The sequence below is a fragment of the Anas acuta genome, chromosome 3, assembly GCF_963932015.1.
Source record: "Anas acuta chromosome 3, bAnaAcu1.1, whole genome shotgun sequence".
Lineage (NCBI taxonomy): Eukaryota > Metazoa > Chordata > Aves > Anseriformes > Anatidae > Anas > Anas acuta.
This window is the reverse complement of record NC_088981.1, coordinates 17,541,139-17,557,315: the sequence shown is the minus strand read 5'-3', so window position 1 is coordinate 17,557,315 and position 16,177 is coordinate 17,541,139. Positions and strand designations below refer to the sequence as shown.

Below are 16,177 nucleotides of genomic sequence, written 5' to 3'. Positions count from 1 at the left end.
CCACGCAGAACTGTTATGAGCCAATGACTGGTGAGGCCTGTCAAAGGGTTGGGAACATCACCAGTGGTTCCCCAGTAGCTTCTGCCACCCAGTATCATCTCGCCTACATTTGTAGAGTAGACGGGCCTCCCCACCATGCAGTTCCTCAAAAATTGGTGTGCAGTCCCATAACTTATCACCGGTGGGCCTGTTTTTGTCCCTTTCCCCCTTGAAATCTAGTTTAAAGCCCTGACAATCAGTCCTGCTAACTCATGGGCAAAAATCCTTTTCCTCCTAAGAGAAAGGTGCAAGTCAGCAGACCTCCCACAGCTGTGCTCTCTGCTGTCATTATGGTACTGGCATAAGAAGTGTGCCAGCAGCCTGACACCTGAGTGTCAGCAAGTTCCCCCTGAACCTCTGGGAGGCTATGTCAGCTGTGGTGGGTGCTGAAGCCCTTGAGGCCACAGCCTTCTTGCTGGGTGGTCACCATCACTCCTGGGACAACCTGGCCACACTTCAGCACCCTTCCTGCTCACCCTGTCAGCACTAACAGCTACACCATGCCCTATTTGCCTGCTCAGTTCACTGCCCTCCTCACTTGTGTACCATAGGGGGTGCCTTTGAACAACCGGGGGTGTGGGGGTGCTTCCACTGAACACATCAGCCCCGATGTCAATGGGCTCAGCCACTGACTCTAAGATGGCGGCTATGCCCCATGTGAATAACCTGCCGGGGCTGCTTCTGGCTCTTCCAAGCCTCGTCAGCTACCTTCACCAGGGCTGCCAGCTCCTGGTCAGCAACCTCGAGTGGCCTGGATGCAGGAAACCCTCTGCATGCCATGATCGTCCCCTACACGGCAGAACGTGTCTGCCCAGGAGTTGGTCACCTCGGTGAGTGCCTTTAAAATGGCAGCTCCTTGTATTTTTTTGTGGAACTGGTTCTTAAGCAAGTGCTTTGCTGGTCTACAATTTTGCGGTTGCCATCTCCAAGGGGGGTTGTCATGACCCCTCCGTCGGTGTTTCAGTCAGCCCAGCAGGTGCGGCGTGCTGAGGCAATTTTTGCTTCCCTGCGCAGCCGCTTCGTGGTGCCCTGCTCCCAGCAGAGGGACGGGCCGGGACCGGCGCCATGACTGACGGCGCCTCGGCTGAGGAAGAAATTCTTCACTCTGAGCTACCGGGAGCTTCCCATTTTATTTCTCCTCCACAAGCTGCTGCCATCCCTCGCCCCTGAGAGTAGAAGGGCTTGCGCCTTCCACCTGTTGGAGGCACGGCAGCTTTGCTCGACTTGCTGCAGAAAGCGCTCACTCCCTGTTTCCTGAGGTGCTGCATGTAAAGGAAGGTGTCCGATATCAAAGTGAAATAAATCTTATCAGCCTTGGCGGCCAGGTCACCCGGAGAACACTGAACATGGTGAGGGAAGCCTGTAGTGGACCGCTGCCACAAGCCTGCACCCCAGCACGGGGCAGGCTCTTCTCCACTTATTCCCGTTTCATGGGGTTATAAAGAAGTGTTTTTTGCGTCATTGAGCTCTCTGGGCTGCATCCCCATGACTGTTAGAGCTGACGGATGCCCAGCCCCTGCTTTCCCCAGTTGTGGTGTTCACAGATCCTGACTATAGCTTCGTGCTGTGCTGCAGGTCTCTGCTAAGGCAGCGCTTCTGGTGTGAACTCCTCAGCTGCCGCTCAGCTCAGCTGAGGTGAACTTGCAAAGGAGAAATACAGCCAGAAATATTTGGAGACCAAGCAGTGGTAAATTGGTTTGTACATACAAATGCACAACTCCCTACAAGCAACGGCCTTCGGATCTGTTAATTGTTTAATGTCAGATATTAAAATATGCCAAGCAAAGGAATTATTCTCCACAGGTAGGGTTGATTTAGGAACCCAAATGACATAGCTTCTTGCATCAATTTTGCATATGAAGTGGTTTTTTTGTTTGTTGTTTTTTTGTTTTGTTTTTCTGAGAAAAAAAAAAAATCAAATAAAAAGCAAACAAAAGCCAGAGAACAACAACAACAACAAATAGGTAAAAGCACATAAAAGGAATCAATGGCAGTTGCTTTTATTTTGTCAAATTTCAGCTTTGCTCCTTATCTTCTTACTGCTAGTGTGAAGAAACCATAGTGAGTGAAGAAACCACAGCTGACATGAAGGCAGAGCTGAATGCCTCCCTCGCTATATACTTTTGGTAGTAGCACATGTCTGGCTCATCTGCCTAGTGTGGGCATTTGACAGCCTTGGGGGGCTCCTTAGTTTGATAGTTTCTTTTGGGTCCTTGGGAAGTTAAGTATTTTTCACTGATTCAGGGATGCTTCCACACAGGGAGATGAGCTGTTTTCAAAATTAGGAAGAAAGGGCACTGGGAATGCAGGAGAAGAATGCAGCAGTGACTGAAGCTATCCCGAGGTCATCTTGAATACACCCAACCTCAGACCAACAACATTTGCAGAATACAGGTAGGGTTTGCCCTGTATTGTCAGGGACTGGAGGGAGCAGGCATTTTTCAGGCAGCAGAGGCACTGGTTTACTCAGCCCTGGCCCCCTCCAGCTCCCTGATCCCCCCATCTCCCCACACTGCAGCTTTCAAGTGTTACCTGTAGGCTTGCTAGGCTTTCCTCACTCTTCTACTATGGGCCTCTTAGAAATGGCCAACAGATTGCAATCTGAAAGGCATCCTGCTCCATCTTGTAGGGGGGCAGCACCATTTTTAGGCTAGAGTTTGAGCCAGACAGGAAAATGCATCTCGCTATTTAACACAACCGTACAGTGGAATTAAGGAATTTATTTGAAGTTTCAGCTCTAAGTCCTTATTTAGGAAAACTCTTACTGCCATGAGTTTGATAAAAAGTTATTCCCTGATTCTTTAAACTAAAAGGATCGCTTAACTATGTCCAGATTTAGCCCCACTGATGGCTCAAGCTGGGTTGCCTTGGGCTTAGGTTGCTTTTTTTTTCTTTTTTTTCTCATAGGATGCAAATGCTTCGGAGATACTCTTCTATGTCAATAAGCATTCTTGTTTTGAGCGTTCTCACATTCCTCCTACACTTCAAAATTTTGCAGCGCATTGTTTTGCGTGACCATGACCTGACCAAAGCACTGTGCCGATCCACCTCCATTGTTCCTCCGTGTGCCAGCCTCTGTGGTGCACGTGTGTGAGCAGAGGAAGGCAGATCCTGCTGCCTGCTTGTGGGAAAGTGTTCTTTTTTAAGAGAGGGTAAACACCGCCTAATTCAGCAAGAGATATTTTTACATTGGAAGCAAAGGAAAAGCAAAATAGGAAGCTTTCTTTTCTCCTGTTTTTTTTTTTTTTGTTTGTTTGGAAGGCTACCGTTTGGAAACTTAGAGAGGACATCCAAGCTGGACCAGTCACTGCAGAAATTTGGGAGCAGCCAGGGGAGGAACGAGCTGCCCTGCTCCTAGAGCAGACAGTTGTGGGGTGAGCGGATCTTCCCAGTGCCCCAGGCCCACATCCATCTTTTCCAGCACTCACAGCCAGCACTGCTACTGAGACAGCAGCGCTAGGTTGGTTGGCGGTGGGTTAGGGAGGCGGAGGGTTGGGTTGGAAGCAGCACACTGGGTTTGGGCAGGTAATGCAAGCAGGAGACAGCCACCATCCTGCGCAGCAGCAGCATCCTGGGACTGGTCAGTGCTGGATCAGAAAGGGAAGGGAAGGGAAGGAAAGGAAAAAGTTCACATCGCGTCCAAGGAGTGGAGCAGGTAGGACAATGTTCAGAGGGGTTGTAGGACTCCAGCGCTTCCTGTTTTCCTGTGGGCAGGAGCTGTGATTGTCACATTATTCAGCTTCTCATCCTGGGAGGAAGACAGTATCAGGCTGCGCCGGGGCAGCAGGATGTTTATGTGACAGACTGAGTCAAGGTACTGCTTTTAATACTCTCCGGAGCAGAGTCATTGGGGGAAATGTACATTTTAGATTATATTTGTTTTTTTTTTTCTTCTTTTTTTTTTTTAAAAAAAAAAAAAAGGAGTCATAAACATCCAAAGTGCTTTGCAGCTGCCATGCAGGCCGCACAGCTAGCTGCCAGCACCGAGTGCCTTCTTTCTAAAGCTGCTACCCAAGAATTGTACAAGGTGCCGTGAAGTATTGTAATTTACCAAGGATTCACATGATAAGTGAAGTTCAGTTAAGAAGCTTGGCTTAATTACTACATCAGCTGTTAACCTGGTCATTGCATCCACACAAGCACCACACCGTAGTAGGGAGGGGACTGAGATGGGACTGGGGTCACAGAAATTGCGAGGGGCTGGAGAATCCTGGATTTTCCCTCACAATTTCTTTCTCATGTATTTATGAAACAACTGTCACCCTGTCTGTTGTGTTCCTTAATACCATGTTCCTGAGGGTGTGACCCTCAGTTGGGCATTGCTGTCAGCCCAGCATTTCTCTCCTCGTGTCAGAAGTCCTTTCCCTTTTTTGGGACTCACAGCTGGGGTTACAGCTGCTCCCCATTCAACATTTGGGCAGCTCCTGTTGCCCTGACACTGACCTTAGCCCAAATACTGGGTTCAGCTGTCTGTGACTGCTCTGGACTCATCCTAATGTACACCAGGATTTATGTGGGGAGCCAGGAGGCTGAGGCTGAAACACATGAGGGGTGTCTGAACATCCCAAAACTGGTGCAGGGGCAGGGGGCTGCAGCAAACCCTGGGGAATCGGTGTCATCTTAGCCCTGAGATGTCTGCCCATTGCTCCTGGCCTTTCCCATGGGAATAATGCCGGGTTGGTTGCTGAGTTTTCTTGGTTGCTCATTCAACATCTTCTCCAATACTCGAAGATCTCTGCTGTTGGGGTGATTTTTAGGGAGAGGCAGGCAGGCAGGCTCGGGCTATCTCCACACCTGGCATTGCGGGATGTTACTGCTTTGGGTGAGTAACATTTCTAGGAACTTGGGAGAGTCTGGTCCCAACTGTCTCAATGCACCAGAAATGGCAGGGGAAAACAGGTTTAAGATCTGTTTGGTTTACTTTTTTTTTTTTTTTTTCCCAGACAATAACCCACCAAATATTCCCAGGTTGTTTATATTTAGATAAGGCTGTGCAGTGTCCTGTGAAAGGAAAGTGACACATCTGCTGCTCTGGGGGCAAGGCAGCGTGGGACAAACAGACCTGACTGAAGCAAGGCACGGGGACAAGAAGTTGGTGCCCTGGATGTAGGAGGGTGCCTCAAACACAGAGGCCCTGTGCGGGGACACCCACCTGTCCAGGGCCAGGTCTGTGGGATGGAGCCCCCTCACATCTGTGCAGTGGGATGAAATCTCTGGATACACCCTCCCCTGCGTGCTGCCACACTCCTGGAGACCAAGTGCATACTTTAAATGTCTTTGTGGGAGCAGCCCGGTGTTGCTAGATACGAGCAGGGAAGTTATAAAAACAACCCCACTGTTTGTGTTTTTTATTTTTATTTTTATTTTTTTTTTTTTTTGTTGCTCATAGATTAATTGCAGAGCTTTTTGCTTGACAAGGGATTGGTTATGAGGCAAGAAAAAGCTTCTAATTATTCTTCTAATTCTTCTTCATCTTCTTCCTCTTCCTCTTCTTCTTCTTCTGCTTCTTCTAATTCTGCTTCTTCATTTCCCATTGACCATTGCTCTCACCTAAAGCCTTGCAGCCGGATTTGCCACTGGGAGCAAAGATGAAGAAGGTTCTGGAGAGGCCTGGTGGTGGAGACGAGGTGTTGGGCTCTGCCCCACACAAACTGGCCCCTGGAGGAACGGCACACATTGCTTCTTTTTGTTAAGGGTGGGCAAGCCAGGAGGGAACGAGAGGTGGTCGTGGAGCCTCCGTACCAAAACAGGATTTTTAGCAGCTGGGCAGTACGAGCTCCTCTCACTGCTGGGACTGATTTGGGAGTGCTGCCCCAGCCCTGGACCTTCAGGCTTAACTGGAGCACTGCAATGCCTCTGAAGACCTGGCCATGGGATAGTTAGGCCCCACAGGCTGATTGCTGCAGTACATTCCCACTCCCGTTTTCCCTCCAGGGCAGCCCCTTTGTGCAGAGCGATGTGGGTGCCCATGAAAGCTGCCAGTGCCGGCTGCACCCAAAAATGCTCCTGCTCTGAAGGGGAGAGTTCGGTCCCAGCAGCTCAGCTCTGCCTTGGGTAAGGTGAGCACTGTGCAGGCACCGCCGGCTGTGGGCACTGCCACGAGAGAGAAGCAGCTGTGACAAACCTTACGTCTTGATTTTCATCTGATTCATAAAAGCAATGCAGCAGCAGCTCTTTGATACATCAGCATTCTGGGGCAGACCCGAAAGTCTCTGTTTCACCATTTTGCAGAGAAGGGACCGGTTTCCATCAGCGTGAGACTTCCCACGGTTACAGGACACTTCCCCATCCTCTGAAAGGCCAAGCTTTGTCTGAGGTGGCTGATTCACATGAGAGAAACAGGATTGATTTTTTTAAAGGAAAAAAAAATAATAAGAAGTTGTACACTTCTCAGGGAAAACTGTCAAAATCTTTATGTGCCATTAGGAAAGGCTTGCTGGGAGTTGAGCAAACCAAAAGCTTTGTGTGTCTGATGGAAACAGTGGCAGTAAGGTGTGGGGAGTGGGCAGACGTGTCCTCCCTACATAGCACGTGTTGTCAGTGTGTGGGAGAGCAAAACCCACGTTGGTCCCATTTTACTGTGCTGCAGGAAAGCTCAGTGCCTGCTGTTGTGCCAAGCCGAGGTTCCCTGCACACTGCAGGGCTTTTATTTTTTATTCTTATTTTTTTTCCAGAGTGTTTCCCAAAGCCCCAGAAGGGGATCCACCCTGCAGCAAGCTTTATTCACTGCACCTCCTCGGGCAGAAGCCCTGAAGCATGCACAGGAGCAGGGCTGATGCTCAGCCAAGCATTGATGCTCACCATCAGGTGGGGGCTGTTTTGTGCTGCACGCCCTGTCCTCTGCTTCTGCAGCACCCTGGAGTGGCTCCTCCTGCCCCCAAAGTGAGCTGCAGGCAAAAAAAGGGAGGCAAAAACGTGGGGAGCAGGGGGCAGGAATGCATCTGTGGGGCTGTGGTGGCAGCAGCATACAGGAGCGTGGGGGCTGGCCGTGGAAGGGCTGGGAGGGATGACTTCTCCAGCACTCTCATTTATCTCCTCCTTAGCGAGCCAGCTCAAAGGGCAGGACGCAACTCCAAGCCCGAGAAATTCCTTGTTTTCTTTTGCAAACACCTACCTGAGAAGGATGCAAAGCTTAACGCCACTTCTAAAAATATTCGGACAAAACAGGTTTTCTAAAACAGTTCTGGAAATGCTAAATCTGGTTGTTGTTTATCTGGGGGAGGGGGTCACATCTGCTTTATTATTTTTTCCCCTAAGGCAAAGCAGAAGCAGTGTCAGTACCGACCGCTGCTCATCCTTATCCTTTCTGCTGCTGCACTTTGAAGAGCCCATCAATAATCCTACGGGCAGCAGCTTTCCAGGGAGATGGCCCCACAGAAAAACAGGAATCCCTTATCGGAGGGCAGGAAATTCTATTTTTACACGGGAGTTCAGATTAAAAATAAAAAGGGAAGATCTGCACAGGACTCGCGGGCTAAAATTAAACCTTTATATTCTCCTCTCCCCTGCTGCTCTCCGTGTGGGGAAGGCAGCGATGCATGCCAAGAAGGAGGCTGCTGGTGCTGGCTGCGCATGGTGGGCTTTGCCCTGCTGCAGTTAGCACAGCTGAGCAGCTTTATGAGCGTGCATTAATTAAAGCACCCTGAATCTCTGCTGGTGGCACCTTGCTCATTCTGCTGGGGAGCCGCCAGCTCCTTCCAGGCTTCCCTGCCTTGGCTCTGCAGAGCTGCACCGTGTCCCGAAGGCCTTTTTGCTCGGCTTGCAAAAAACAATTAGCACATACCCAGCGAAGTCGCCCTGCACGGGGTGGCATCTCCTCGCTGATCACGCCGATGTTTTTTTATCCGTGTGCGGTTTATGCACGTGTGTCATCTGCCGCCTGCCTGGGAAAGCCCCTTGCAGATGCAAATGGGAAGCAGGCAGGTTTCTGAGCTCAGCTGGGGGCTTTTCACGCTACTGGAGTATCTGTGAGAGATGCTGTGACCCTGCTGGGGGCTGTAAACAGCAGAAAAGGGTTCTCGCTGATATCCCCTGCTGGCTTCATCAGCGCCCAGCCAGGAGCGTGTGCTCTGGGGCTTGCAGCACAGCAGGTTACGCTGACACAGCCCCTAAAAGCAAGGAGTCACCAAATGTCAGAGAGAGGGACACAGGAGGCGTTGGGCTAGGACAGCACGGGCAGCCTGGGTGCCTGGAGGCCCAGCAGCAGCTCCTGTGCTGCCCCGGTGCCACGCAGTGCCCCTGCACAACACCAGCTCCCATTTCTTCCTTCTGAGAAGGAAAAAGCCAAAGCTGGTCTGAGCGTGAGGACCCAGAAGTGCTCTCCTGCAGCAAAGCTTTGCTCCAAGCCTTCGACTCACAGCCTCCTTCAAGGCAGGGAAGCCCAGAACAAACAAAGCAGCTCAGGGCAGCCTGAGGTAGCCAAATGGCCACCAGGCAGAGGCCTGGCTTGCCAGGTGGGCGAGGGTTTGGGAACAGAACTGTTTCACCTGTGCTGCCCTGCCCCTACTTAGCACAATCACAGGAAGGTTGGAAAAGGGAGGAGGGTGCATTTTTTTTTTTCCTTTCCTCTATGGAGAGCTGGGTTGTGTGGAGGTATGAGTGCTAAGGTAAGATGGTTAACTGGGGGGAGGGATGATGATGATGATGATGAAGAGGAGGAGAAGGAGAAGGTGTTTGGTGCTGTTTTTGGAAATACTTCACAGTCCCAGGCTGGAGTGGGCAGCTCGGCTTGTTGGTTGTGGTGCTTGCCGTGCTGTTGTTTCTAGAAGGTAGCCCTTCATCACTAGCAGGTGGTGTGGCTGCCTTTCCACGTCCTTGGCCTTTTTAGTACCACTTTTTGAATTTTAATGCCACAACATCATTTTCTTCACCTGTCTTCTTACACACTGAAGCAGGTACGCAGCAAGAGGTACTGCTGCCTTTGCTAGCTTCTGTGGGCAAGAAATTAAACTGTGCTGGGCAAACCCACGAGTGAATAACTGTGTGGTTTCACAGGTGAAAGTGATTGTCTGAAAGCACGAGAAATGCAGGTGTGAGAGCTGTGCTGCATTGTGCAAGCACTCTGCGAGTACTCGCTTCGGTTCCTTGCTGTAAGATGGGGTGGGGAAACTTGATGTGAAGAAGCGATGCAAAACAGTGTCTCTTAAAAAAGAGCCCTGATCAGAAGGCTGCTGTTCCTCCAGGGGGGTGTAACCTATTTCAGTTTTCACACTTCAAAATTAGCTTGTTTGTGCGCTTAAAATTTTTGATTTGCAAAATGTTTCTTGGATGTTTTGCCTGCTTGAAATCAGTTTCACGGCTGTGCGGGCTGCTCCTGGCTCTAGAGAATTTGCTGGTTGTGTGTGTGGCTGGTTTCTGCCTCTGCTTTTCTGAGCGACAAGTTATGGGCTGGATGAAAAACAGCATTTTGAAAAAAGAGGAAAAAAAAAGCACTTTTACTTCCCTTTCTGGAGTGGGCTGAATTGCAAGTTGATTATTTTAATGAGAGGTGACTTCAGGGGATTAAGTGTTAAAACCTAATGCGTGAATCTGCTAATTGTAGGGGGAGGTACCTCTCATCAGTACTTAATGTTGAATAAAATGAGTGTAATGACTTTTCTTTTCTTTGAAGAAGAGGTATTTGTGAGAACATTTATCCAGAGGTGCTTGTGAGCATGTTGGAGCTGGATGACCTTTAAGGTCCCTTCTCTGATAAAACCTTTGGGCTGGGGTAGGGGCAGGGACTGAGTTCTCCAGCAGAAGTCCCTCAGGCAGGTCAGCATTTAGGAGGAAGGGTCTGACAGCAACGTGCTCCTGTCTCTGATGCAGCCTGTTAGGCACAGACCTGGTGTGGGACTTGTGTAAAAATACAGCACGGGAGAGGAGAGGGGTCAGGAAAGGACTGGTGGTGTGTGCAGAAGTCACCCAGTCACCCCTAAGCAGTGGTGGATGTGAGCCGTGCATCTCACCTGCTTCCCAAGTGGATGTGCTTGGGTTTTGGCTTTTGATTTTGGAGTTGGTCTCTGCTTCGTGTTCAGCCATTATGCAACACAGCGTGTTCAGGGGAGGCCAAGTAAACTCTATCTGCTTGCCCTTCCTTTTACCAGAAGGTTGAGAGAGTTGATTTTTATTAAAAACCAACAGAACAGAAAAAGCTCCTGCCATCCTGAAACAAACCAGGAAGCTCTTATCAGCCTGCCAGGAAGGCCTGCTGCTTTGTGGAAGTGTTACTGGGCAGGCATTGCTGCCTTCATCGCTTGTTTGCAAAATAATTTATTGTTTTCAGATGGGTGTCAAATCTTCCATGCAAAGCAGGGAAGAGGCCCTAAAGCTGCGGAGGGTGGCTGTAGGAGAAGAGGGCTGAGGGGAAATACCATGGGACAGGATTTGGATTATCTCCCTACATATTTTTACAACGATAAGAATTTCATTGTATTCTGTTGTAAGTTATGATCCTGTTTTTGTTCCCTGCTCAGATCAGGAAACAACAAACCGATGTCTTAAAAATAATAAAAATAAAAATAAAGCCTAATCTTCGGTGACGCGGTCAGTCAGCAGCAGTAACCAAGGGATTCGGGATGATGTGTGATTTCTGAATCGTTACCCTGTAAAATGCTGTGTGCTTTTATCCCCAGTGTGTGCGTGTCTCGGTGTGTGAAGCCACCCAGCTCTTACAACCTGTCGGAGGGGCACGGCTGCTGCTTTCATCCCCTGCTTCTGGTGTGCCAAGAAATATTGATTTTATTCCTCTCCCTTTTAAAATGGTAGCCGTAAAACCAGAGCTCTGTGTAAGAAGGTGAGGATACCAGTGGTCAGTGCTTCTGGAAAATGGGGTGATTCCCTGTTCAAGCCTCTGGTCAGGCCTCGCTGGAGCACAGACACGAGGCAGGGTGTAACAGCTGCACTCCTGTGTGAACCCATTATTCGCTCTGTGTGTGCACTGATCTCTAACAAAGCACCTGAAGAAACCTCCCCCAGCGTGCCCCGTGCTGCCCTGACCCCGGCAGCCAAACCAGGGCTCTGCTACCTGCCTGCAGCGAGGTGCCAGCGACCTGGGGGTGGGAGCGGGGCTGCCTGCACGCGTCCTGGGCCATGGCCAGTGGTGTGTGGGGTCTGAGAGGTGTGTGGGGAGCATCTCCTCGGCTTCTGTCCCCAGCAGCCCTCCTGGAAGGAAGCGGTGAGAGGCCGTGGGTCTGCCTGTCGCTGTGAAAATAGTGAGGCAGGCTCTCCGAAGGGGACTGCTGGAAATATTTGTTGCCTTAGATATCCCGAACAGGGCTGGGGTGGAGTTTGCCAGAAAGGACGACGTGTCCCCGTTTGTCACGTTCGCAGTTTACGGTCTCCTGCTCCGCATGGCTTGTTTCTCCCTCCCGTGGAGGAGATGCCCGTGCCTCCTGCGTTACACCAACCCCTCCTGGAAGCACGATCAGCCTTCACGGGGCTCTGCTTCCAGCATCCTGCTCACGCACTGCACCCTGGCTGACTTCCAGCATCTTTCTTTCCTCCTACCACCTCATCCCACCTCCAGGTTGCTGCAGCTCCCCTCGTGCCTTTGGCGGCGGTTCCCAAAGGCTGGGGTTAGGAACAGCTCCTGCTGTGTTGTTTTTGGGGTCCTGCCAGGGGCTGGCTTTCTCTGAGGGACAAGAGGACAATGCTCCATCAATTCTGCCTGTCTCGGAGGGTCTCGCTGTTGTTTTTTCCCCCCAGCACAGGGTGGATAGGAGGCTGTACTTCCCTGCTTCCCTTGCGGGAGGAGGAGGGCAGAGCGGCCTGCAAAGAGGAATTGCTACGAGCAACCACAAACAAAGCCTGGAACGGCTCCTCTCAGGTTCTCCCAAGAGCTTTCAAATTCTGACCCGGGGCAGGGAAGCGCTGCCAAGACTGCGATGATACGGTGCTTGGAGCGAGGTGTGTCAATGATGAAGGGGGAGGGAAAAGCCTCGGCTTTGCCAATCCATAGGCCGCGGGGGGGGCTGTGCTCTGCTCTGTGCTGTCTGAGGCCTGAACAAGCATCCTCCCGAGCGTCCTCCCTCACGGACATGGGACTTGTAGGACTGAGAAAGTGCTGGAGCTGAAGGGCTGGGGCGATGGAACCAGCAGAGCCTGGAGGCAGGCCTCACTGCCTCAGCAGCTGCTGTTCCTGCGAGGTGTTTTCAGAGAGAGGAACCATGAATGTCGCAGGGCTGCACAGACACCTGCAGGCCTGCTGTGATGGTTATTGAGACCGTCAGAGGCCCAAGGACTGTGGTCCTGGACGCTTAAAGACACTGCAGTCCTTTGTTTTGTAGCCTTCTCTGAGGGCTGCAGTTGGTGAGATGAGGCGTGTATGGCTTTGTCAAGGGATGGCTGCTGGTGGTGGCACATGCCCCCCTGCCACAGGCTTCGGCTGAGGCATGTGGGAAATGGGAAAAAAAATAGGTCCTTGTGTACAGCAGTGTTTGATCCCTGGGAAGGACGCAGCCATTTTAGGGTATAATTTGAGCCGTGGTTTCTTGGAAGGCACGATGGCCATCACCCTCCTCTTCCCATTTGGCAAAAAAAATCCAAGGGAACTTTAAAGATAGTTGGATGTGAATGCTGGTGCTTATTTACCTGATGCAATCGGCTGCTTGTTCCATTTAAAACTCTCTCAATGCTTACAGTGTTTGTGCTCCTCACCAGTGCAGGGAGCAGTGGAATGGGTGTGCCGTGCTGAATGTGAGCCATGCCTGCTGGGGCTTTCTTCCACATGGGCAGAGATGAATTGTTTCAAATTATGTTCATCCCACCTTAAATAGTGGCTTTGATACTTTGTCTGCGCTGCCTGAGGGATTTGGGAAGCTACCCAGTGATTGACTTGCCTGCGCTAGCTTTGAACTCATTAGTAGGTCAAGTTTCTAAACCGAGCCTTGTTCTCAGCCTGTGTAAGGAGAACAAAAACAGAAAGGTCCCTGAGCACAATGGAGGAAAGGGAAAAAAGATGCTATGCTGCGAAAAATCCACAATAGTAACGTGGATGTTGTAATCGAGCTGTTCCTCTCCTCAGCGCAGTTCTCCACAAGTGTCTCCAAGCACACACCTCTCAAGCTCTGAAGGACGTGAGGTTTTAAAAGCCTAAGAAGAGGTTAAATAGTTAATTGTGTCCCTTGATCTGTGTAAAGATGGAGTCACCTAAACCCTCTTCCTACAGCTGTCCCTATAGTAAGAGAAACACTGAAATAATAGCAGAGGAGAAATTTATCAATGAGGTGCTCTTAGATGAGTTTTGGAGAAGTTTTTCCCCAGTTCCCCCTGGGCGTTGTTGGAACGATGTCAATCTACGTAAGACCAAATCGTCTGTAACTCTGTGTTCCCCAGCCAGAGGCTGTTATCATATGGACAAAACATTAAGGAGCAGCGAGAGCAAGTTAAAGAACAGTTTCCAGATTTAAATCTGAATTTCATTGTTGTACGAAAGTTTACCTCAGAACTTAAGATGATGGAAAAACTGATTCTGACCTTTTATGTTTGATTGCAAATCCCTCTGAACGCCAACGTGCTGGCCAAGTTCCAGCTCACAGAGGTAATGGTTCTTGTTAGACTACACCCCTCCTGAGGCTTTATTCAGTGAATGTAGTGTAATTACTGCCCTTCCCCTCATATACATGTGTATGGTTGCATAGTGCTGTTCAGCCAAACTGTCTGTCCACAGTGGAGATCTTCATTTTAATGAAGCCCATAGAGCATGCATGTTCAGATTTTTTTCTCTAAATCGTTCCCAGAAAGGAACAGAAAGAGGGAAGAGCAGCTCTGCTTCCGACTGGAAGAATGGGTTTGTTCTGACCTTGTGAAAGTTCTGCCTGAGGACAGGCGGAGGGGGGTATGAGAGGATCAGAAGAGTGGTCCCGGTGTGTTCACGTGCTACAACCCCCTACCCACAGCCATAAGCAAACGCATAGGTTCCTCTGTACAACTTCCTGGGGAAACCTCGTTCAGCAGCTGAGAAATGCACCTAGAAAAAGGAAGCACCGCTGGGCACACGCAAACACTTTCGAGAGCGTGGTTCTGTGACCTGGCAAGAACCCCGCACAAGGCTGCACAAACAGCCCGGAGTCCTGGTGTGCTGAGGAAGTCATCATCTTTCCCACGTGTGTGGTGAGCAGTGTGAGGTTACCCTAATAGTCACAACTCCAAGTACGAGAAAGGGGGTGGGGCGTGATGGCAGCTGCAGCTGCTGGCTGTGGAGATGGGCACAGAAAAATGTGCACCTATTAATGGGCATACTATAGGCTCCTATTTTTTTATTATTTTTTGCATAGAGAATCTCATGATACTTGAGTTACCTTTTACTTCCTAAAGCACTTAATAGGATTGAAATCTTCTGTATGAACTTGTCTGAGTATGGAAGACTGTATGTAAATGGCATCTCTGGAAACAGCATCTCCAGTTGCTGTCCTGCTCCCTCCGCTTTCAGAGATGTCTCGTGCATTGTTGCTGACCCACAAAGCAGTCATATTGAGTAACTGTCACTGAAATGCTTCTGGTTTTGTCCTCTGAGATGACCAGGGAAGTTCCACTCTGACAGTGCTAAGTGGGTTTTGAACACGTGCTGGAAGAAACCCCCCTGCACAGTGCTGCGGTCTCAATTCGTGCACTTGACCTGAGCTGTCGGAGTTCCAGCGTTTGCTGATGTGCACACAGTGCTTAAACTGGGGCCATTGGGTGGGCAAAATGGATTGAGAAGACAGTCTGCTGATTTCTCTCTAAACCTTTGTTTGTTGCCTTGTGCTCTCCACCCTACGATTTCCTCCCTCTCATCCTGTACAAATGCTGAATGGAAACTCTGCTCACACCCTCTTTTTCCAAGTGCTTTCCCAGGACTATTCCAAGTGCTCTCACTCACCCAGTTCATCTCCCTGTCCTGCTTGGGGGATAATGACCACGACAACAAACGTGTAAAGAAAGTGTGATGAAGACAGAAGTAAAATTAAAACTAGCAAGATTTAAGACCAAAAAATATATATATTTTTTGTGTTCATTCTAGATCTTGATGAATCTGTAGCATTTTCATCTGTGACTGGCAGGAGGAAACTCAGTACATTCCTTTTCCTACCAAAGTACACGTACTTGTTTAGATGTTACCTCTCCACTTCTGTTGAACAAGGTGAACCTTGGGTACAGTTCAACCAGCTACAGCAAGTACAACCCATGCTTGTGAGCAGACTGCCAGAAAAGGAGATGTCTGCAGATGCTAGCCAACCATTCAGCACTGCACACCAGGCCAGCAGGGCAAATCTGTACACGCATGTTTGGGAATGTGCTAAACTCACTTTGTTGCACGCAGAAGTCAATTTTGTCTTTTCAGCTGTATTTAATTTTGTTCTGTAAAGAAATAGACAGATCTGGCCTTTCTTTTTAATAATGTTTTAGGATCAGGGTACAAAAACGGTTAATGTATTAATTTTTAAGACAAGTGATAAATGTAATGCAGTAAGCACATCCTACATACACAATATATTTCTCTATATAATATGAACACAGATATAAAATAAGTTATACTTGTATTGTTTTTTTCATCACAGTAGGAGCTCAGCTTATATAAAGTGACAACAGGAATTGGAACAAAATGCTGCTTTAAAGCAACAAAAAACAGAAGTGTCCGTGCAGGGGTGTGTGAAACAAAGTAGGAAATCTAGGTATTTCTGTCAAAATGGGGTCTTGAAAAGAGAAATTTTATAGAGCATTCAAGAGACAGGGAAGGTCTCTTGGCTCAGGGTAGAGGTTCTGAAGGGAATAAAGTGTTACTGTGTGGTGAGGAGGAAGGTAGATGAAGGCTGTTGACATCTAGGTTAGATTTGTGGGGACACAGGTAGCAAAGCATGCTCTGCCCACTGTGTTGTCTGCTCTCATGATGAACCATCTACCTGACAGTGCTGTGTTCTGTGTTCTCGTCTTTACAGTAAGATTGGGACCCAGTAGCTTTCACTGTGCACAATGAGTAACCATCACTTCACAGGAATGATGAACACCACCCTTGTTCAAAGGCTTTTGAAGGAGAAAACACTATCCTCTTGTGAAACAATCAGTGAGCCTGGGGGTAGAGTCCTGAGTTTCTCCCCTTCCAGCCCACCTGATGTCTGACTCTAGTATATTCTCCTTCCGTTTCACTCAGGGTGGTTGTTCTCTCAGCTGTACTTTGACA

At 49.4% G+C, this 16,177-nt stretch overlaps 1 long non-coding RNA gene across 1 annotated transcript; it reads left to right on the top strand.

The window, feature by feature from the left end:
* Positions 1–7,073: 7,073 nt before the first annotated feature.
* LOC137853499 (uncharacterized) lies at positions 7,074–15,739 on the top strand. The gene is made up of 2 exons (XR_011094538.1): positions 7,074–8,645; positions 11,725–15,739. It is a non-coding gene; the product is annotated as an uncharacterized lncRNA (long non-coding RNA).
* Positions 15,740–16,177: the final 438 nt, after the last annotated feature.